We start from the raw sequence: 24001 nt of genomic DNA on the forward strand, positions 1-24001 counted from the left end.
TCCATTTTGACTGAATTTTTTAATCTAAGGAATTGTTAGACCTGACATGTTTCCACCACTTCTTACCTTGTTGTTAAGCAAGGTCAGATTTCACATCAGACTTCACCGAAGATTCCAGAAATGAAGAATGGCGAATCAATTCACCCCAAGAAGAGAGTAAAAAACACAGACCAATGGAAAAAAAAATCAATGAAAGACATACACAGATTGTTCAGCTGAAAAACAAATCAAAACAAGGCATACGTGTGAGTAGATTTTGATGTTTGTAAGTAAATGGATTTGACTTCTCTGTCATCTCTGCATATTTTTCACCATAGCTTGAATTCAACGTCCTCCTTTAAATAGGAGGCAGCGTAGAAAATGGCCACCTTTGCATTTTTAAAAGGAAAGTTGAGAAAGTATTATGATCTGCTAAAATGATTATGAAAGCTGTAACTTTCAAAAATGTCAAAAACTGTGGCGCCGCCCAGACTTGAACTGGAGACCTTCAGTGTGTTAGACTGACGTGATAACCAACTACACCACGGCACCCACTTTTGTTTTATGCTTTTACAAATTATTTGATGGAATGATACCGGTAGAGAATGTTCCAATTGTTTAGTTCAATAGCATGATTAAAACAATTGATATGATAATGTTATATTTGTTATTTGATGTTCTTAGTGTGAAAAGGAGGTAAATACACAAAAATAACATATATTGTGTAAGGTTCAACCATGCTTCTTACTCTTGTGGCACCTTTCTTTACAACGACCCTAATGTTGCTAGCTAGTTGAATCTTAAGGTGAACCTTGTTAATCTTATCTTAATATATACTTTCAACAACATCTTGACCCTTGAATGAACTTTAAAGACTATTATTTGAATTGAAAACTTAATATTAAGAATTTTTATTGTTATTATGCTTTTGCATGATTATTACTTGATTCTTCTTTGAGTGTGAAATCCATTATATCTTGTTTAGATACAAAAACATTGTTATAGAATATAATTTGATGTGTGGTTATGTCAAGTTATGAGATGATTGTGCTAAACTTGAAAATTTATTGTGCTACTTACGCTAATAATTGAGTTAGATTGTGTTATGTTGTGTATGTGAATGCTAATCATAATGGAAGGAAATGCTCTTAATATGTGATTTTTTGTGTTATTGTTATTTTGAGACCCCAACCCAAGTACCTATGTGTAGATAACTTGGGAAAAGGTGCATAGAGTGCCTCGGGGTTTTGAAAAGGGTACTTTTAAGGGCTCTTAAAAAGAGTTCCCATGTGTGAAGGCATAGATTCTTGGCTCAAGACATCAAGTCCACCCATGAATTTATGGAATGTTGGATGGACAATTTAACTCCACACACACACACACACACACACACAATTGGCCTTTCTACTTTTCTAGTATTTTTAATCTTCACACTCATATCACTATTTGTTGGCTTTTATGCTTTGGTTTTCTTGAGCACTCTTCATAATAGGTTGAGCCATTCATTCTTTTTATGCACTAGGGCCTCTAAGTTATCTCCACACAAGCCTCATATCAAACATAAGATCAAAATTTAGATAGAATGCCCTATAAATTTGCAAGTACATTGTGTTAATAGTGTTGAAATTTTCCCAGGTTTTATTGGATGTATTTTAATGTATATATCTGATTCAATTTGATACTTGCATTCTTGGAATTCTATGTGTTCTCAAATTGAATAACATTATACTATATATATTCCTTTGGAGAGGCACGTCCTTGAACAAACATGTCTCTCCTTTAACTATAATAATTTGATCAATATTATAATGTTTCATCAATCAATTATTAATTTAGAATAATATAATAGATTAATCTTGAATATTAAATTTTATATGATTAATAATAATATAATAATATAACATAATAATATATTATTATTAATCAACATATATTATATGTATTCTAAATGATCATTCGACTGAAGCTACAAACATTAACACTCCCTCTTAGCTAGGGAGGATGATCAAACAGAATGTGTAGTGATCTCTCATGTCAACACTTCTGGCCCTCACCATAGCTACACAAAACATAATTAACACTCCCTCTTAGCTAGGGAAGATAAAATCAATGCAAATGCATTAAGTCTAGATTAATTATGGAATAGAGAAAATATTATCTCACTATGATATCAGGAAGTATGGTATAAACAAGAATATCAAGGCACGTGATATTCACCATAACTCAAAAATATCATCTCATGATATTGGGAGTATTTGCATCAACCATATGACGTGTTACTACTTATCAAATTGCCATTAGTTTTATGTCAAAGTTATACTATATACTCTAGTCGGTTATCTATTATCGAAATATTTAGTCGGTATGTATAGTCTAGTCAGTTACAGAAGAAAGCAGTCGCAGAACGCAGTATACACCGAGCTGTCTACCGAGTATCTTTACATGTCTACCGAGTAGCAAAGATGACACACCGAGTTGATTTACACCGAGTGAAACATGTTACCAGATTCATTGAACCTGGACATGCATATGAAAATGTGTTACAAGATCGAGGCACATCTAACTGCTATCACATTGGAAATTGCACTTAAAGATTGTGTATGATTTTGAGGTTATCTAACCAATGAAATATTTTGCATGGTTATTCATTCAATAAATCATGTTTGTAAGATCGAAGCAATGAATTGGATCACCGTCATAAGAGATCTATTTATACAACATGAGTTAAAGAGTTAAAGGTGTGTGCATGAGTGTAAGAAGACTATTACAGAGACACAGAGGTCACCGAGAAGGTTTTCAGAGAACAGTCGAAGAACAGAGTAAACAGAAGGGTTTATCGAGTTACTATATGGGTTACCGAGGTATGCTATAAGCAAGGTAATCTATTCTGAGCACATAGAATCTACTATAACATTCCAGATGTAAAGTTGCAGATATTTGTAATGATTTTATTGTAATATTGTGAAGTTGTAAGAGAAACCTTTAACAGGGTAAAAGACTCTAATCAAGTCTATAAATTGTAAAGCCTCTAACTAGGTGCAACATTTAGATGAAGTGTTGTAAAATCCTTTAGCAAGGTAGATCTAACAGATCTTGTTACTCCTAATAGGGTATGCTATCAGAAATAGCTAAACATGTAGCTCTAACCGAGCACTCTTTATTATTGCAGTAGTGAAGTTGTGGGTGCCATCCCCATCGCAGTTTTTCTCTCTAACCAAGAGTTTCTGCGTAATCAAAATATATGTGTTATGGAGTGAATCATGTATGATTGTTATCTATTTGTTTTAGTTTTATATTACGTTACTGCACTATTTGGTTTATGCATAATAGTAAAGATATTGTTGAAGAAATGTTTTGAAGTACTGATTCACCCCTCCCCTCTCAGTACATTAGCTTTCCATATTGGGCCTAACATGATGCTCATCGCAGGGGAGTATTTGCATCAACCATAGTCTCAAGGTGTGAATTTGCCTCCATCAGTGATTCTATTCACAAGCTCTTGCGTGGATTACCTCTGTTGGCGATTCTATCCATAAGCTCTTATGTGGATTGCCTCAGTCGACAATTCTATCCATGAGCTCTTACATGGATTGCCTCAGTCGGCGATTCTATCCATGAGCTCTCACGTGGATTGCTTCAATCGGCGATTCTATCCGCAAACTCTTATGTGGATTGCCTCAGTCAGTGATTCTATCCATGAGCTCTCACGTGGATTGCCTCAGTCGGCGATTCTATCCACAAGCTCTTAAGTGGATTGCCTCAGTCGACGATTCTATCCACAAGCTCTTACGTGGATTGCCTCAGTCGGTGATTCTATCCATGAGCTCTCACGTGGATTGCCTCAGTCAGCGATTCTATCCACAACCTCTTACGTGGATTGCCTTAGTCGGTGATTCTATCCATGAGCTCTCACGTGGATTGCCTCAGTCGACGATTCTATCCACAAGCTCTTATGTGGATTGCCTCAGTCGGCGATTCTATCCATGAGCTCTCACGTGGATTGCCTCGGTCAGTGATTCTATCCACAAGCTCTTATGTGGATTGCCTCGGTCGACAATTCTATCCACGAGCTCTCATGTGGATTGCCTTTGTCAGCGATTCTATCCACAAGCTCAAGTTATTGTAAGCTCGTCACCTTCTAATAATCTCAAAAATACAAGTGGAAATCATTTGGAAGTCGTCACTTCCTTATGATTTACACAAGGCCCATAAGACATTAAATGATTTCATTAGTATAATAATCAATTGAATCAAGTTTTACCTCATAAGTGTTTCACCTTCAATAGTGAAAATCCCTCTCAATCACTATGATCGAAATTGTCACAAGTTGACTGAACCATCTGCTCCCTCTAAAGGTCAAGTTCTTGTATCAACCTCTTGTCCTCTTTTGAAATGTCAGACTCCCTCTGCATCTGGTCTCAATCATCAATTCGTTTATAAGCATCAATTTATTTCTCCCTTTAATTCAATTTTATTATGCTTTTGTCCTGAAGGTATGTCAGAGAGAGATTACAAATAGCTCATAAACTAAATTATCTCAAACAGAAATACCAATGATAGAAGCATACAAGATTTTACTAGCCAATATTATAGCATAAATTACAAACTCAATAATTCATGTGCCTTAATAAAATATGGAATACTTATCTTAAGTTTAAAACATTTCCTTTCATAAGGTGAGCCCATATAAGAAATATCACGCATGAATCATCTCTCATCATAATTCCCTTTGAATGATGTAGAACATTTTCATAATTTTGATCAACGCTTTCATTATGATCTGCCACACACAGTCGTTAATAACTTTTGAAATTTACCAAATTTATCCAACCTCTTCAATGAGATGTTAGAAAATCTAATTACAAACATTTCCTCCAAGTTATAGCCAGATCCGACAGTTAAAACAAAAGTTATGACATTTTTCCCAAAACTACTAACCATAGGTAGGGTTTCAAGTGACCTGCACCAAAGTCATCATATCTTGCACAAAACTGAATCAAATTTGATGAGATAAACATATTTAAAAACTAGAAACACAGATCTTTCCATCCATATATTATATTCCTCATTTTGAGGCCAACCAAGGGCCGTACAATGGCATATTTTAGACTGAAAATTCCAAAAAAAATTGAATTCTCCAACCCTCTCCAACCTCCAAATTAAACTTCACAGGCCTGAGCTCTGATACCATGTTGAAATTTTCCCAGGTTTTATTGGATGTATTTTAATGTATATATCTGATTCAATCTGATACTTGCATTCTTGGAATTCTATGTGTTCTCAAATTGAATAACATTATACTATATATATTCCTTTGGAGAGGCATGTCCTTGAATGGACATGTCTCTCCTTTAACTATAATAATTTAATCAATATTATAATGTTTCATCAATCAATTATTAATTTAGAATAATATAATAGATTAATATTGAATATTAAATTTTATATGATTAATAATAATATAATAATATAACATAATAATATATTATTATTAATCAACATATATTATATGTATTCTAAATGATCATTCGACTGAAGCTACAAACATTAACAAATAGAATACTCTAGCTTTTTATAAGATGTAAAAAACGTTTATTGACATTCTTATGTAAAATAAGGTCTCAAAATTAAATAATCGTATATGAAAAATAATGAAAGGCGATTAGTCGAATAAAATTTAAAACTCACCATCCAATTACTTTTATATGCTCTTTATAAAACATTTTTGGAAGACACACCTCTCTCTTTATGCACCATATACCCAACCCTAACCATTGTTGGATGACAACAATGGACTCATAGACTATGCCCACATATCCTAGTGCTAGACTACCTCACTTTTGGTGCTCTATATACATGCTCAAGAATATTGGCTCTGATAACATTTGATGCAAATAGACTTTCTCTCTTTCTCTCAATCCAAACTCATTCAAATCAACAAAACTATTGGAGTTGAGGAAAAATCAACTCTACATCTCCCAAAGATCACCTGCATGCAAACCTGTCATAGAAGGAGAGAAGCAAAAAAGCCATGGAGGCCAAAATTCAGAGATCCAGAAAAGAGGAGTCATATTGATTGTGCAACAAGAATGCAATTCAATAATTATAATTGTTATAAAATTAAAAAGAGAGAATCCTTATAAAAGGATACTCAAAACCCTAAAGGTGAAAACCCTAAAGAATTATAAGATTCCTAAGTTTAGCTCAAGCATGGAGTACAATAGACTAATAACTAAATAAATAATTATTAGCTAATAAAATATAACTCTAACACCCCCCCTTAAGATGAACTTAGGGAGTAGCTAAAAAACAACTAAGAACTAAAAAAACATGTAAAAAACTTAGGAAAACAACAATGGGTCCTGACAACTAGGCCTGATGAGGTACCTAAGTACAATAAAAATATCTGTAAAGTGGAGGAAAAGGAGAAAACCTTGTGGGAACAAAACTCCTCTCCAAGAAGAGATGGAAGCTCAAGTGAAGGACTAAGAAGCCTCCAAACAAGAGTGTTCCAGAAGATAGGAACAAAAAAAGAGAATGAAGAACACCATTGAAGCAAGAAATAGTTGCAAAAACTGTCGAAGAGTAACTGCTGATCTGAAGAACCTCCACTGAAATAGAACATTCAACCAAGTAGAGAAGACTATAATCTGCATGAGTGCCCTCAAATGACACTACTCGGATCAAATGACAAACAAAAGCAAACAACTGAACTCGAAGATACAGATGGCATGAAACACCAAAGCCTGAGAGCTGATCAATCGAACCAAGGAAGCATTAGAACAACAGGACAAACCTCCCCATAATGTTGAAAATGGAGAGGGACAAGTACATTGAAAAGAACGACCAACAAGAACCACATGATGAAGAACCAGGAACATCGAAGGTGCAGAGAAAGTACATAGTGTTGTGGAAGGAACACTCACTTGACACACATCATGAGGCTAATGTCGTAGAAGGAAAACTCACATGACAAAAGTAAATGAAAAACAAAAGGCAAACATCAACCCCCCCATGGCACTTTATAAGTAGTGCATGTACAATAAGGCACAAGTTGTGCAAGATCCTAAGTATACAATGCATGGTGGCACTTTATCTCAATGTGTTTGCATAAATAAAATGCTACAATGATAAGAAGAGACATAAAACTGGAAATAGAAAGCCAAAGATGAGACATCTTACTCAAAGAAAGAGATCCCAGGACCTGAAACATCTAAGATATTCACCAGAGTGCTGAAAAACAAAAAACTGAATAAAATATACTTAGAGTAGAATCTGGAAAGAAAACTCATATGAATGGAAAGAACACAGATCAAGCTTTCCAACGATATAAATTTTAAAAAAAAACAGAGTTCAGATGCTCAAGTGATGTCTCTCGGAGTGCAAAAAAGGAATTTTTCTCTTTGATAGCAAAAAATGCCATCAAAAAAGAAAAATGAAAAGTCCAAACCTCCAGATCTGGATAGAGCTTGGAAAGAGATTTCCGATGATATAAGGTTTTTGGAAAAGTGCCTTCGTATGACCAAGTTACGGCCAAAAGAAAAAAAATCCTCTTGTATGACCAAGTTACGGCCAAAAGCTCTGATACCATATTGGAGTTGAGGAAAAATGAACTCTACAGCTCCCAAAGATCACCTGCATGCAAACCTATCACAGAAGGAGAGAAGCAAAAAAGCTATGGAGGCAAGAATTCAGATATCCAGAAAAGATGAGTCATATTGATTTTGCAACAAGAATGCAATTCAACATTATGGTCTTATTTTGCTCATTTATGAGCATTGCAAGATTTTGGGGATTCAAGAAAACAAAAGGCTGTCGGTGTCCTCGGGGAAAGGCAAGAAGAAAAGTGAGGACCCTGGGCCCAGTAAAGATGAGCTGAAACAGAGTAAAAAGGTTAAAAAGCCTCTGTGGAGAAAAAAGGTGAGGACATAGGGTTGAGTCATAAACAAAAGGATACAGAGGCTGATCTTGAGGATATGGGAAAAGAAGGAAGTGAGATGGAGACTGATGATACTGACGGGGAGGAGAGCTGGAAAGATGAGGAAGTGGGGGAAGAGGAAGGAGGAGAAGAGGATGATTCAGATCAGAACAACCCTACCCACAACACGAGTACTAGTAATTTTAACAACCAGCCTATGGAGGAGCAGGACAACCAGATTAATCAGGAGGAAAGGGAAATGGAAACTGAGCAGAACAAGGATACAGAGGATACGAGCAGGGAAAAGGATAGAGCTAGAGATGAGATTATTTTGGATAAGATCAAGAACCAGTCTGATGCTCGTCTGGGTTTTGATAGGTGGGTATATGAAAGAATTAATAAAATGGAAAAAATTGCTAAACAACAGGAAGAGCAAGGACAAAAAGGTGAAAGTAACTAGGAGCAGTGGAAAAAGGTTATGATGAAAAAGTGGAGAAGCTAGAAGTTCAGATCAGCAAGCTGGAGGAAGGAAAGACAACCATGAAGAACTTCTTGATTCTGATTCCAGATATCCTCAACACTGTGACCAGGAATATGGAGGAAATTGCCAAAAGGACCAGGGCGAGTATGAAAAAAGTTGCCTTGGCCTCCTCCAAGGAAATCCCAATTCTCAGGGATAATATCAAAGAAATGCAAGGGATTAGCGATAAATTGGCTAATGCCCTTAAAAACATTAAGGAATTTGTCTGTTTTCTGTTTTTGCTGATTGTTGCTGGTTGTTTTGGGCTTTTATGTTGGCTATTGCCTAGTACTTTGCTGGTTTTTTTGCAGTTTGCCCCGTCCTTTTTCTTAATGCTCTTATCTGTTAAGGTTCTTTTGTAAAGGGTTTCGGGGTCCCTTCAAAACCTATTTTTCTCGTAATAAAAAACAAGAATGCAATTCACTAATTATAGTTGTTATGAAATTACAAAGAGAGAATCCTTCTAAAAGGATACTCGAAACCCTAAAGGTGAAAACCCTAAAGAATTATAAGATTCCTAAGTTTAGCTTAAGAACAGAGTATAATAGACTAATAATTAAATAGATAATTATTAGCTAATAAAATATAATTCTAACAAAAACACCAAATAAAATTGACAAGAAACATGCAAAATTTCTATTGATTTCTTAAAAATGATAGAAACTTCAATCTTATTGGTATCATATGTGAATTTAAAATCTGATTTAAAAACAACAACACTTGCAAGAGAGAACTACAGTAGCAACGACACACTCAAATCTAATTTTCTCTTAAAATTCCCACTTGCAAAAATCTCTAAATTTCTAACTCTGAATCCCAATTTATAGGAAAGTAATGGAGGGAAAACAACTATTGTTTCCCAAAACCATGAGTAGGAAACCATTCCCATCCCACGCCAAGATAAGGAGGCTACCCATAACTTATAAAATTGCATTGCTTGCTTCACTTGAACTACACATAGCCACCTCCAACTCAACTAGTCAAATTAGAAACTTCCATAACTTTCCCAGGTCCTGAAATAAGCAAGTGTACTTGGATGTCTAAACTTGAAATTCATAAGATGATAAGTTTCAAAATGAAGAATCATGGAAGGAAAGTTTCTTTCCACTCCCATATTGGATGCCAAAATGAAATATTATGAGGATATGCCTTGTAGATGCCACCGACATGTGTTCATTTCATCTCTATTGAAGGTAATGGTTTCATCTCCATATCTTGTAATTGAAATTTAATGCTTTTTCTATATCACCTTAAGTGGATGCATATGACATTTCATTTTGTATGAAAGATTATATTGGTGGATTATTAAATTGATTGAAATCAAATTAATGATCTTGATTATTTATTTTTTATTTTACAACAAAAATATGGAATTTTTTGGAAATATGTGATTTAAAAGGTATGTTTGAGATCCTTATCTTCAAGAGGATATTTAAAAAAAAAAATTGATTATTTTTAAATTAGAATTTTATCATTGAAATTTGGGATTTTGGAAAAAGCTTGAATGCCTTGAAATTCTATTAATTTTGTACAAATAAGGTTATTATTATTGAAATGGGATGGGAAATCATTTTGATCTATGTGTGTCATGTTTGGACCTTAATTTTCATGACATGTACTTAATGTGTATTTGACTACATGGTCATAGGATGCGAGGGTTAAATGTTGGGATAGAGTAGGCTCTCACACCTATCTACTCAAGTATGGTAAGCTATGATATGCAATACGATGTTGACATAAATAATAAAATAAAATAATATGAATTAAACATAATTAAAACATTAATAAGAGTTATCCATGACTCTTTTATATTCCTAAGAGGATAGATGAAAATGCAATGAACGACAATTGGTTGGTCTACAATTATTGTTGAATATGCCCATTAGACAAGGGCATATTCCTTAACCTCCATGTGGATATTTGTACCCATGATGACACTCAATCACTAGAGCTTATGTTAATATTCTCCTCTTTTATACATTGAATTACAAATCTAATGTGTGTATGTAAATCCATAGAATATGTGTTGATTGGTGTATTCTTTTCAATCTCATATTTGGTTGTATCTTGTATGATGCGTTTGACATCTCATGTGTACTCATTGATGGTGTTGGTAGAACCCTTATGTGTAATTGCTATATCATTCATTGGTTTGATTAACATGTGTATGCATTGATTGGTGATTATTTATCCCTCACATCCGCTTTACTTGAAAACTCTATGTATTAGATGGGGTTAGTATGTGCATGATCAACTGACTTAGTTTGAGTAAGAGTTGTTGGAATACCCAAATAGTTGCCTCCTAATTTAGATGGGTGGCCCTAAGGTTTCCACAGGGTTGGGTGGTGTTTTAATACCATTAGGGGCTCATGGGTTCTTTAAATAATCTTAGGAATGCATGAAAAAGGAGTTTCATCCTTTAAAGTGGTGTAGCATTTCATGTTTATGTATTTTGATGAAAATGTATAGTTTGGGACATTGAAGTCAGCATTTGTAATATTGTAGGCATTATTTTAAACTCATATGAGTTGGAATGCAATAAGCCTATGTAAGTGGCAAGATCTGTATCTTTAATTTTGCTACATCTCAACATTTGTGTTGAATGGAGGTGACATTTTGTATCATTTTTCTCATGTTTAACTATGTGATAAAAACATGATTTGAAAACATGTTTGGAAAATGATGTCTAAACCTTGTATTTACATAAGATTACTATTTTTAGTAAGTTTTTATTTGAGCACAGATTGGTTTGAAATTGTCCCAAAACCTTCAAGATAGCTAAATAAGCATGCTAGTAAGTTTTCGTGGCAATATCATGTTTGAATTTAAAGATATTAAAGTATCCATTTTTGATAATGTTGAACGAAAGATGCAAAGTTAATTTTGAAGGCCTTAGAGGCTCCAGATGGGCCCAAAAGTGGTTGTAAGTAATGTAGTACATTACAACTTGATAGATTGCTTCACGAGATTTCCAACACTTCAAATAGTTTGCCAATTGGACACCCGGTTCAAAAGTTATGGCCTCCGAAAGTTGGGTCTCCTGAAATAGGAAATATAAAAAACGCATTGAATGTATAAATGAGCTATAAAAAAGATTTACATGTGTCGATGTGTGTATTGATACATCACAGGTCATCTTTTTTTTGAGATAAGATGGGCACCACTCTTGGGTGGGTTTAGCCCATGGTTTTGTAATACTGTTTGATGGTTTCATGTATTGTATCTCCTATATATTAGGTGTGTGAGATGGAGGTTGTGTGTAAGATTATTATAGCTATCGAGTTACCTTCGCATCCCTGGTTGGTGATACTCTCATAAGAAGCTTGCTCTGCAAGTGTATAGTACTCTATTGTTTATTTTTGAATAATATATTGGGCAACTTTTGGAGTGTAGGGTTTTTTTTTTTCTCTTGAAAGGGCTTTCTCCATGTAAATCATTGTGTTGTGGTATGCATGTTATCTATGTTTAAGTCTGTTAAGTTTATGTAACTATTGTAAATATCTGAAAATTTTTGCATTATCCTCGTCCCAAGGTTAGTGTAGGAAGTTGTTCCACTACTTAACTTCCTTATAAAATCTAGTTTCATACTCTCATAGAATGATCATGAAAACTAGCATAGATGTAATGTATGCCATGTATAATGATGTAATGTATGGTGAAAAGTAGTATCCTAGGTGATGGTCATATTCCACCTTGCTTACCATTCTTTTCATGTGTGTACCCATGTTTGTAGGTCAATAGATTTATGAGTGTATAGAGATTTATTGAGGTCTTTTGAATTCTCTACTTGTCCCAATATTGAATATGAGTGGTGTTTGAAAATCTTGTGAGTTGCAATACTTAGTGTTGGGAGTTGTGCCTACTGCTAGGATGACTATCCTAGAGTGAGTTAGGTGTGCTATTGGATTTCCCTATCTCTCTAGTCCTCTTAGCACATCATACTTAGATCACATGTTGATCTACATAATGGTATATATGTGATCTTGTTTCAATTTTGTGGTGTTTGTACTTTGTTACAGAGTTAGGTTTATGCTAGAAACCCCTTGGATTTTTTTGTTGACCTGGTAATTAATTTAATATGGATAATTATCTATCATGGACACAAACACAAGATAGAAGCATAAATTAAGGACTACAATACAAGAGCACTAGTGTCCTCTAGGTGTGTTGGGGTTCTAAGGTGCACTAATGTACAAAAAGTGAATTAGTGTCTAGAATAATGTTATAGTCTAGACCACTTTGAAAATGCATTTACTATATTCTTTCAAAAAAAATTCTTAAAAAGATATATTGTTAGATGTTTCCTTTGCATTTTAAAAATATTAGTTCAAGTAGTCCTTTGAGTATTTTGAGGGATATAGATCTCCTTTTACTTAAATTTTGGTGTGTGCATACCATGCATGGGGGCTTCACTCTCTAGGCAATATTATATCACGTGCATTCATATTGGGGGGTTTAATATCCAAAAAATGAGGGTACAATATATTGCCTATCGGTGAAAATAGGGGTTTTTTTAATTCGGGCTATGAAAAAATACAATATCTTGCGAAAATAGGGGGGCTTTTAATTCAGGCTATGTATTGGCAGGGGGTGAGAAAAAAGGAGTTTAGGGCAATATTTTTTGAAAACAAGGAGATTCTTTAGTATGCCATGAACACGTGTGCTATAACCTAGGTTCATTAAGTGAAGCCCCCGTGATACCATAATCTCAATTTTCTTGTCTATGACCTTATGAATGCATGTTCTTAATGTTTTAGCCTCTCATTGATTGGCATGAAATCACGCTTTCATCTTATCCTTAGTTTGATGAGTGGTGTATCTTGTGGTCCTAGGCCTAATAATCTAAGATAGAGGAATCTCTACCTCATCACAGTGTTGTCATGATGAATTTGACCTATAATTGAGTGAGATATTCTACTTGTGGCACCACACTTAGTGCATTAGTGATCAATGTCATGTGTGTTATTGTACTTTGTCATGACATCTTGTGTGCGTGAGGGTGCAATATGAATGATATTTGAATGTCACACTTGCAATGTGAAAAAGTTTGTTCATCTACTTTTCTCCATTAATATCTTGTACGAAAGCTCGGGCCATCAAAACAATGGATAGCATTATTGGTGATGAGGTCGAGTCATATCATGCAAGTAATTATGTTCATCCAAGAAGATTGGCACACAACTTCTTTCATCTAGATAGGTTGGTAAAACCAATGACTTCTTAGGGATTAGTTTTCTCTATTCTTTCTTTTTCTAGGAAATGATAATAAGAAAAAAGAGAGCTCTATGATGCTTGGAAGTTAGATAGATGTATTTGATGATTCTTTTGGTTTTTTGGATATTCATGAGATTTTGCATTTTTTCTCCAATACCAATTATTAGCGTGTGATGTCAATAATGTAGTTCTCTAGAAACATTGTGTTTTCTCCTTGTCATAATGTGTTCATCCCACTACACTTATTCAAGCTCGAGATTAATGACCCCCTCAGCCAGCTACTTACATGAATTTCTAACTTGTTGCTTGCTTCCAGAAATACCTTGATCAATTCCAGAGCTGTGTTTGGGGAGGGTTTTATTTGTTTGCAGTTTTAATATGAATCATTTTTCATGGAATTATACACAATTTTAATTATATTTATGAAATTATAATTATAAAAAGAAAAGAAAAAACTGTTATATTAAGAAAATGATGTTTATATTTAATTATTAAGATTCAATTATGTGATTTTTAAATTAATTTTATTCATCTATATTTTATGAATACTAATTTTTAAACACGTCGAGAATGAATTGACCCAAAAAAACAAAAAAAAAAATCTTTTTCTTAAAGAGGAGGCTCAGCTCAATAAGAGAATGAAAAACACACTAGAATGGAAGAAGAAATCCATGAAAGACAGACACAGATTGTCCAAGTGAAAAAGAAATGAAAAAATGGCATACAAGTGAGTAAATTGTGATGTTTGTAAGTAAATGGATTTTCGCAGCGTAGAGAATATTTAAAAGGAAAGTTGAAAAAGACATGATTCTATAAATGCTGTAAGTGGCGCCGCCCAGACTTGAACTGGAGACCTTCAGTGTGTTAGACTGACGTGATAACCAACTACACCACGGCACCATGATATTTAAAGCCAATAATTTGAGTAAAGAATATTTTATATCAACATTTGAGCAGTCTTGTATTTGTTTAGTCAACTGCGTGCTTAAAAAATAAGCAATGGAGGTCGATGATAATATCAGGTAAGAAATAGAACAATCTCATCAAGACTGACTTATTCCACTTGTACCCACATAGCAGCAATGTTGCAGTCAAAGTCAAAGTTTTCATTGTTTCCTAAAATCATAATCAATTGTCATAATTTCATCAAAAGTAAACCACAATCGAATCATCTCATCAATGGAAAGGAGTCAGAATGGGAAGTTAAAAGAGATATACACAGAAGTGGAAGGGTCAAATTTTAGATATTAGATCTATTTAAAAAGATATGACTGTTTAGACACTAATTCAAATGGAGGATGACAGGTATTATACTATTATACAATTATACCACTTCTAATAATCTAGTTTGAAATTGAGATACTTTGTTTCAATTAAATTAAATTCAAAGTAGTACAAGAAGGATCTTTGTTCAATTAAAAAGTAACCAACAAGACCATTCTCATGAAAAATTATAGAGACATGATCACTCAAATCGATAACCACTCAAATCAATAAGGTGATTTGCTTGGGAAAAGACTTAGAAGAGGGTCGAGTAGACTGAGAAGCCCTTCATGTGGCCTTCAAAGATGAACAAACTATAACATAATGTGGAGTTCTTGAAAGCTTCCTTCGAGAAAGAACCAATGGGGATACTCAACCCCCTCATAATGGACATGCCCCACATTTCAACAAATAAGCATAAAATTTAGGAGAAGTTACTCCTAAAGCACTGATAGCTACCTGGGTCCAATAAATTACGACTCTTAAAGCTAGATCTCTAAGCAACCAATGCATAATTTTATTCAAGTGAACAAAATACTAAGGTCTTTGAGGCTCTAGCCTCATGCCAAACCTTTTAAAATTAAGTGTATGGGATAAAACCAAAGGGGGTCTTAATTGCCTCCCTATATCAACTTTTATGCTCACAACACAAGTAATGAAGCTATCAAGATTCCATTTCCTTATCATTTAACTTGGAGATTTTAATCAACTAGGTAAATATTGGTCATACAAAATTAAACTTAAACAATTGACTTGTATTTCAAAATATAAATACTTTGGTATCAATTTATCTAACCTTGTCATATTATTGACAACCCTATGTACCATTGCCAACACAACACATGCAAGAATATCCATTTGTGGAGAAAATATTTAGAGGAACAAAACCCTCTTCACCTAGCCCCTTTTCAGAGACATATCTCGAATACCTCAAGGAGTCTTTGGATCTCAACATTTGTAACATCATATTACCACATTCTCTTCTACAAGTTCTAAAATTCATGGGAGTAGGAGATGCCAATTTGCATATCAATTATTACACCATAACACTATGGGAACTTCGTCCTTGGGATTAGGTACCACAAGTAACAATTTTCATATCAATTCTTACACCACAATTTGCATATCAATTCTTACACCATACCAATATGACAAGTCATATATTCTTCAACTAGTGTACCAAACATGGATCATAGAAAACTATGAGATCTTTTCATGAATACACTAAACAAGGATATATGGGAGGAGTTTCTGAAAATCCCTAACAAGTCTTATGAAGATGCTCTTGACAACAAGTTAAGAATAGACCAAGCTACTAGTGATAGTTGAAAAAAGGAATATGGTGCCAATTAAAGGTTGGAGACACAAACTAACAACAACAAACCTTCTATGCCTAAAATCTTAAATGAAAATCATAAAAAATATCTATAGAGTAATAGACATTCCAGAACCCCAAAAAAACTATGAGAAAAGAGAGAGACAAAATGATATATATACAAAATAACCTACAAGACCCTAATAAAAATGTTTTGGAGTATGAACCCAACAATTATTTTATATTTCATAAAGAGAGAATGCCATTCAATCACGTTGGAGGACTGAAGATTCATACCAAACCTCCCAAAGGAACAAACAAGTCTATTTATAAATACATTCTTCCACCCTTAAGAATTTTTTGTTAAACCATGGATATATACAACATTGATAATTTCTAACCAACATAATATAGCAGTAGAGAAAGACAATAGAAAGAATAACCCACCACATAGCTACACTCCTACAAGTTACTGCAATTTCTCTTAACTAGGAGGCATGATGCTTCAATATGTAGACAATTTGATAGAATCATTTAATGCCTCCAAAACAATCAACAATAATCACTAAAGAGCAAGTTCTTAAACACTAACATGATAGAGAACATAGGCCAAAATAAAATTCAATGTATTTTTCAATACACCTCTGACTAAAACATGTTAGGGTTTGTATAACTAATTATGAATACAAAGCTCTACATCACCCATGGACCTATGTAACCTAACTCAACCCCTAGTGAGATTCATGATTCACAATTTTCTTACAAATTAGATCTTCTTGGGATCTCCCACCTATAAGATTACTCTCCTTGATGTTATACATTAATACTAGGTGATATGCACTAAGTCAATCTCTCATGTCAACAATGTTACAAGTGCCCCTCACCCACCTAGGTCTTCCTTATAAAGACATTACTTCCATATTTGAAATAAACCAATTGCATTTAGATGATGACAATGTTATGCAAGGTGAATCTATTATTTTCTTATAGGTGCAAGTTTATGATTATTGTATTAAGCATGTCATGATAGATGATGAAGTTGTGATCAATGTAATCTCTCTCTCCCTTCTCCAAATGAGTGGCTATGAAAAATCCTATAGCATTCATACTAATGATAACCAATTAAGAAAAATGGCTGAGTTCATCCCATGCCATAAGACAAGTTTTGCACAGGAATTAACTCAACTATTCTTCAAATGTGTTTGAATATCCTTTGGTTTATCAACTAGCAGTGTATCTAATTACGACTCACACTTTGTGGGCCATTTCTATAGATATTTATGAAATATTTTGGGAGTTTCAACTTATCTGCAACTTTTCATCCTCAATTGGATGGTTAAACTAAAGTTGTGAACTAGACTCTTATATAGAGTTTGAGGATTCATCATCATAGATCCTTTCCAAATGGGATTTGTGCCTAACCCAAATTGAGCATGTATACAATTGGGCAATTCACTCATCTATAAGTTACCCACCTTTTAAGGTATGTCTCAATGGTTTTCAACCTTTGGCTCCATATATATGAGTTGCCCTTATCACTACCCAAAGCTCTTACCATTGCACATTTAAAAAGAAAAAGATAAGTCCCAAGCCTTAATTTAGTATTTGTAAAATCTTCATTCCAAAGTAGCTCGGATTATTTAGAAGAATTAAGAGAAATAAAATATAACATTTGGACCATCATCATGTTCCTCATATTTCTCAATTTGAGGATAAGTTTGGTTATACTTGGACAAAAGTTGTTTCTAGGAGAAAACACAATAATTTCAAGCCACTCCATTATGGGCCTTACACTAATCTATAGGTGGTGTTCGACAATTCTCTTTGAATTGATCTTCTAGCTCAATTGGGCATCAATTGTTGTCAATGTAGGGCTTCTCAAGCAATACCATGGTTCAACACTAGAGACTAAGCTTCCCATCAACCATCCTTTAGATGTTCTCGATTTTAAGGTTTTTCTCGAATCTAACCGAGTGTTTGACACAAAGAATTTGTAGACCTCACATGGTTCCACTAATTCCTACCTTGTTTTCAAGCAAGGTCAACTTTCAAATTAGGCTCATTGGATCTCTTGCCCTCAATTATCTCAAGATTTTCCTTTTATTTTTGAGATCATTAGAACCCAATGCTACTATTGTTTTTAGGAATGATGAGGATTCATTAGATATAGGTTATAACATAAGATTTAAATTATAATTTTATTAATTTTTATTCTATATAAAAGATGAAAAGTAAAAGTTGAATATTAGTTTCCTAGTTGTTAGGAGGCTTTATTTATCTAATTGTTAATTAATTTTTCATTCGCATATCGAGATTTGAAAAATATTTTCAAATTATCTAATTTAAACATATTCATTCATATCTCCTCACTCTTGAGTCTAGTCTTTTTGGGTTGTTACTAGTTTGGCATGCCTTTAACAGGTGTTCTAACTTGCTATTAAAGACCTTTCTGACCCGAGTTTGTTGTTTCTAGGAGAAAACACAATAATTTCAAGCCACTCCATTATGGGCCTTACACTAATATATAGGTGGTTTTTGACAATGCTTTTTGACTTGATCGTCTAGCTCAATTGGGCATCAATTGTTGTCAATGTCAGGCTTCTCAAGCAATACCATGGTTCAAAACTAGAGACTAAGCTTCCCATCAACTATCCTTTAGATGTTCTTGATTTTAAGGTTTTTCTTGAATCTAACTAAGTGTTTGACACAAAGAATTTCTAGACCTCACATGGTTCCACTAATTCCTACGTTGTTGTCAAGCAAGGTCAACTTTCAAATTAGGCTTGTTGGATCTCTCGCCATCAATTATCTCAAGATTTTCCTTTTATTTTTGAGACCATTAGAACCCAATGCTACTATTGTTTTTAGGAATGATGAAGATTCATAAGATATAGATTATAACATAAGATTTAAATTATTTTTATTAATTTTTATTCTATATAAAAGATTAAAAGTAAAAGTTGAATACTAGTTTCCTAGTTTTTAGGAGGCTTTATTTAGCTAATTGTTAATTAATTTTTCATTTGCATATTGAGATTTGAAAAATGTTTTCGAATTCTCTAATTTAATCATATTCATGCCTATCTCCTCACTTAGTCTAGTCTTTTTGGGTTGTTGCTTGTTTGGCATGCCTTTGACAGTGGTTCTGACTTGCTATTAAAGACCTGTCTGACCTGAGTTTGTTTAGGGTCAACATCCTTGTTTTGCTGCCGTTCTTTTTTCTACTTACATGTTGTTTTTATATAGGACCAACACCCTTGTTTTGTTGCTTATTTAATAAAAAATATATTCATGCATATATAATATTGCATTTCTCTTCTTTCATGACAGATTGGGAAGTTCAAGTTTGTAGTTCCTTTTTACTGAAATTAATATATGTTGCTGAATTTGATATCTAACTTTTGTTCATTATTTATTTTCTATATTAAAAGATAATTAAATACAAAATTTAGTTGTTTTAATAACTTTATATAATTCTAAATTTTGGTAAACTCTTAAATTCCCATCTAACTGTGTCTTCTAAAAATGAAGAATGACAAATCAATTCACCCCAAGAAGAGAGTGAAAACAACATTCAATCAAAAAACATATCCATGAAAGACAAATACAGATTGTTCAAGTGAAAAAAAAATCAAAACATGTGATGTTTGTAAGTGAATGAATTTGATTTCGTTGTCATCTCTCAATAATGTAATATGAGATAATGTTGATGATTGAATTAATTAGACATAAGTATAGTAAATATTATTTTACAGAAGTCAACATAATAATAGTGTCGAATAAACATCTCACCTCTCAAACAAAATATAATCCATTTATGATAAAGGATCCAAAGGGGAATGTTAGAAGGTAAAGTTGCATCTGATTGTAATTCTCTTGATGCAATTTAGTGGGTTGTTTAAGAACAAGTTGAATATTGTTTGGTTGAAAAATAGTGTAGTTTGCTTCATGTAAAGTGATATTGAGCTATAGATCTGATATTATTTTTATAATTATATGGAGATATTGTACTACCTCATTTGTAACCAGTATGTTTTGAGGATTAGTATATACTTTTTTTCAATAACTTAAATATTATTCTTAATAGGTTATGATTTTGATTATGGACAGGGTATGAAAGTTTATGAGTATTGTATTTAGTCATGTGGTGTGAGGTAGATGATTGAGAAAAAAACTATTATGAAAAAGCTAGTGGCGTTCTTATTTGGTTAGCTGACAAAGAATGGACAAAAGATTATGTCGCTTATTATTACTTGAAACCAATATTATGTCGAACTTCATGTTTGGTGAGAAGAAATCAAGAAGTAAACCAGGGTGGCCGAAATCGACAACAAAGGATGATCTAGCTAGTACCATAACCACAATAATATGGTATTTTTCAATATAGTATGTTTCTCTTAATTTTGGTTGGTACCCATATGGAGGTTCTATACCCAACATGCTTGGTCCAATGAGATGGTTGATTCCTAAGGAGAAAGATCTAAAATATCAAAAATTTATTTCAAATCCATAGAAGTAGTTATTATCATTTGCACAATATTTTCTTAACACTCAACTAAAGGGCTATAATAGACACTCTTACTATCATCTGCACAAACTCTTACTATCTTGCACAATGTCTCCTTTAGACACTCAACTCAAGGGTTGTAATATACACTTTCCAACCATTTCTTAGATTTAAAGTATGTAGGCCAAAAACAATAGTCCACAAGTGCTAGCACTATGAAATTGCAAGTCTAAAGAATATTTTCTCCATGTGTTTGTGGATGGTTCCATTTGCCTGCATTTTCAAGATTACCATTTTTCATGGAACCACATGCTTTTAATTAAATCATGAGATTGTAGTTCTAAGAAGAAAAAAAATGTAATGCCAATCAAAAATACAATTATATCACATCAAGAAGATGGTGATTATGTGATTTTTTTAAAGATTCAATTGTGTGGGTTTAAGTCAATTTTATTGACTTATATTTCATGAGTAGTAGTTTTTGAGCATGCTTGAGTCAGAGTATTATTGGGATAGTTGACCTCCTACAAAGTCCTAATGATTTAACATTGTGAGCATCACCTAGATGCAATGAGTGCTAAGTAGACCATTTATGCTCATGACAGATGAGTTTTTGTGAACCAATACTCATGACATATGAGACAATAGAATTTTTTATTCAAAAAACTTCAATGCAAATTTGAGAAAACATCAAATTATCCAAGTTACTACAAAAAATATCACACTATTGATAATGAGTGAGTTAAGGAGCTCTATAATGAATGATTTATAAGGTATGAACCACGCTGAAAGTTTTGCAAATAGGGGAAAGCTTAGTATGCTTGATCTTGGGGGAAACTTCATGTTAAACATGCTTGAGTTAGAGTTGTACCAAGATGGGTGGCCTCTTAAACGTTCCAATACTTCATCTACGTGAGTGTCACCTAAGTATAATGAGTGTTAATTGAACTATTCATGCTCACAGAAGATAAGTTATTTTCAAATATTATTCATAAAATATGAGTTAAGAAGATTGAATTAATATTTGTATCTAAAAAATACTCCAAAATTTCTAAAAATCATATAATCGTCTTATTTTCATAATTATAATTTGTAATTTAAAAAAAAAGTTAAATATAAACTTTAATATTTTTTATCAACTTTATATAATTCTAAATTTTGAATAACTATTTTTTTTTCACACAAGGGGTAAAAATTTATTAATTAGAAAGAAGAATACAAAGTAAGAAAGGCCTATATCCCAACAAAGAAAAAAAAAATTACCGTTCCTATCCTCCACAACCAAATTCCCTAAAAAATGAGATAAATCCACCCACAAATGTCCCCATTCTACAACATTCCAACCTTCCAATCCATCAGATGCCCATTTCACCAGCGAATCTTCTAAGCGATTCCATTCTCTAGGAATATGAAAAAAAGTAACATAGTCGAAAGACCCACTTAACCATAGAATCTAGAGGATAACCACAATTAAATGCCAATTAATGCCATCCAAGTGCTACTCATTCAACATATACACTAGTAATTGTGAATCAAATTCACAAATAATCTATTTCCAACCAAGAGCACACCCTCTCTCTAGTGCATACAAGATGGCAAGGGCTTCCATGAAATTATTAGTATGAAACCCTCTATAAATGGAAAAGAGAAACTAAACAACACTAGAGCTATCTCTACCAACACCACCTATACTTGCATGGCCAAGATTCCCCCTAGAGGAGCCATCAATATTTATCTTTAGAATGCCTTAAGGAGAAAGGAACTATTGACCTACCCGATTAATCCTCCTTTTAAGACTGGCGACCCCTGGACTGCCTAACATGCTTTCATCCCACATCACAAGAAAAATGCAACCTTTGAAGAGTACATACATCTCTAGGATCCATCGCACTAGAAAGATCACACTTAGCTGAGACTGTCTCTTGAAGAGTATTAACAATTTTCCTTCATAAGTGTTGAACAACCAATTTTGTATTCTGAAAAATCCTATGATTTTGTTCTAACCAAAGATGCCATTTAATGAAAGAAGGCCACATAACCCACATAACCTAAAGAAAATAAGTCTTAATAGGAGGTTGACCCAAGAAACCCATAATTCAGCCAAAGAGGAGGCATGCAGACAAGCTTGATTCCGAACTGCCCATTGGATATGCCAAATATCCCTAGAGAAAGAACATTGAAAGAAAAGATGAGAAGTACATTCCTCACTAGGAAGACAAAGCACATAACTAGAAGGTCCTTGGAAACCACGCTTGCACAAGTTATCCCAAGTAAGACATCTATTTTGAACAACCAACCACATGAAAAAATTGCTCTTGGGGCAACAAAATTTGTTCCACACCTATTTTCACCACTAATTAGCTCCTTCCCCCCCAAACATTTGTCTATCGAGCTCTAAGTAGCCCAAAGACACTGCTCACACTTACTAGTCGAATCCTTACCCCATGCCAGGATACACTCCCTACTACGAAGAATGTGAGCTAACTCTCAACGAGCTTCCTCGTTTCCACCAGGTGGCCAGTCTTGGGGTTATTTCCATCTGCAAACATCCACTGAGCCTAAATACATAACAATCTTCTAATCAACCACTATGTGGCAACAAGATGTAGTGAAACTATCACAGCGGAATTGTAAGTGTGGATACATTGAAAGAAGAGGAGGGTGACCATCCCAAGAATCAAGCCAAAATAGACCTTCACAACCTTTATTATAGATCCAGAAAAACCTCTATTTAATGAGCCCCGCCCCTCTCTTCAAAATATGCCAAATAATAGAACCCTTCCCCTCAAGGCTATAGCGGGGAATCTCCAAGATATCAACTCTGGTAAGATATTTATTAGAAAGAATTCAAGATCAAACTTAATCTTGACTAGTGCACCATCGCCAATATAGTTTAGCATATAGAGCTTGCCCATTCAGAGTTGTTGAGCTAAGACCAAGGCCTCCTAATTTTTGTGGCCTACAAATAGTCTCCTACTTAATTAAACTCCACTTAGAAGAAAGCAAAGTGCCACTCCAAAGGAATTGTCAGGATAGAGCATCAATTTCCTTAATAAAAAATGAAGGAGTCACCTGAACAAAACACCTATAAATAGGGAGAGCATGGTTTATAGAATTTAGAAGAGTCACCCGCCCAACAGTGGAGAGCCAACGATGAGTCCGTGATTAACCCTCCTACGCAACTTATCCAACAACTCTTGCCAGTAGCCCCTAAGTTGACTACCCACAACCAAAGGAATACCAAGATAAAGTAATGGAAGAAAGCCAATTTGAAATCATGAGATA

The 24001-nt window shown here is 33.9% G+C and overlaps 2 non-coding genes across 2 annotated transcripts; both read right to left on the minus strand.

The window, feature by feature from the left end:
* Positions 1 to 457: 457 nt before the first annotated feature.
* TRNAV-AAC (transfer RNA valine (anticodon AAC)) lies at positions 458 to 531 on the minus strand. The gene has a single exon. It is a non-coding gene; the product is annotated as a tRNA-Val (tRNA).
* A 13926-nt stretch (positions 532 to 14457) lies between these two features.
* Positions 14458 to 14531, minus strand: TRNAV-AAC (transfer RNA valine (anticodon AAC)). Its single transcript has one exon. It is a non-coding gene; the product is annotated as a tRNA-Val (tRNA).
* Positions 14532 to 24001: the final 9470 nt, after the last annotated feature.

Source organism: Cryptomeria japonica, chromosome 4 (genome assembly GCF_030272615.1).
Source record: "Cryptomeria japonica chromosome 4, Sugi_1.0, whole genome shotgun sequence".
Classification (NCBI taxonomy): Eukaryota; Viridiplantae; Streptophyta; class Pinopsida; order Cupressales; family Cupressaceae; genus Cryptomeria; species Cryptomeria japonica.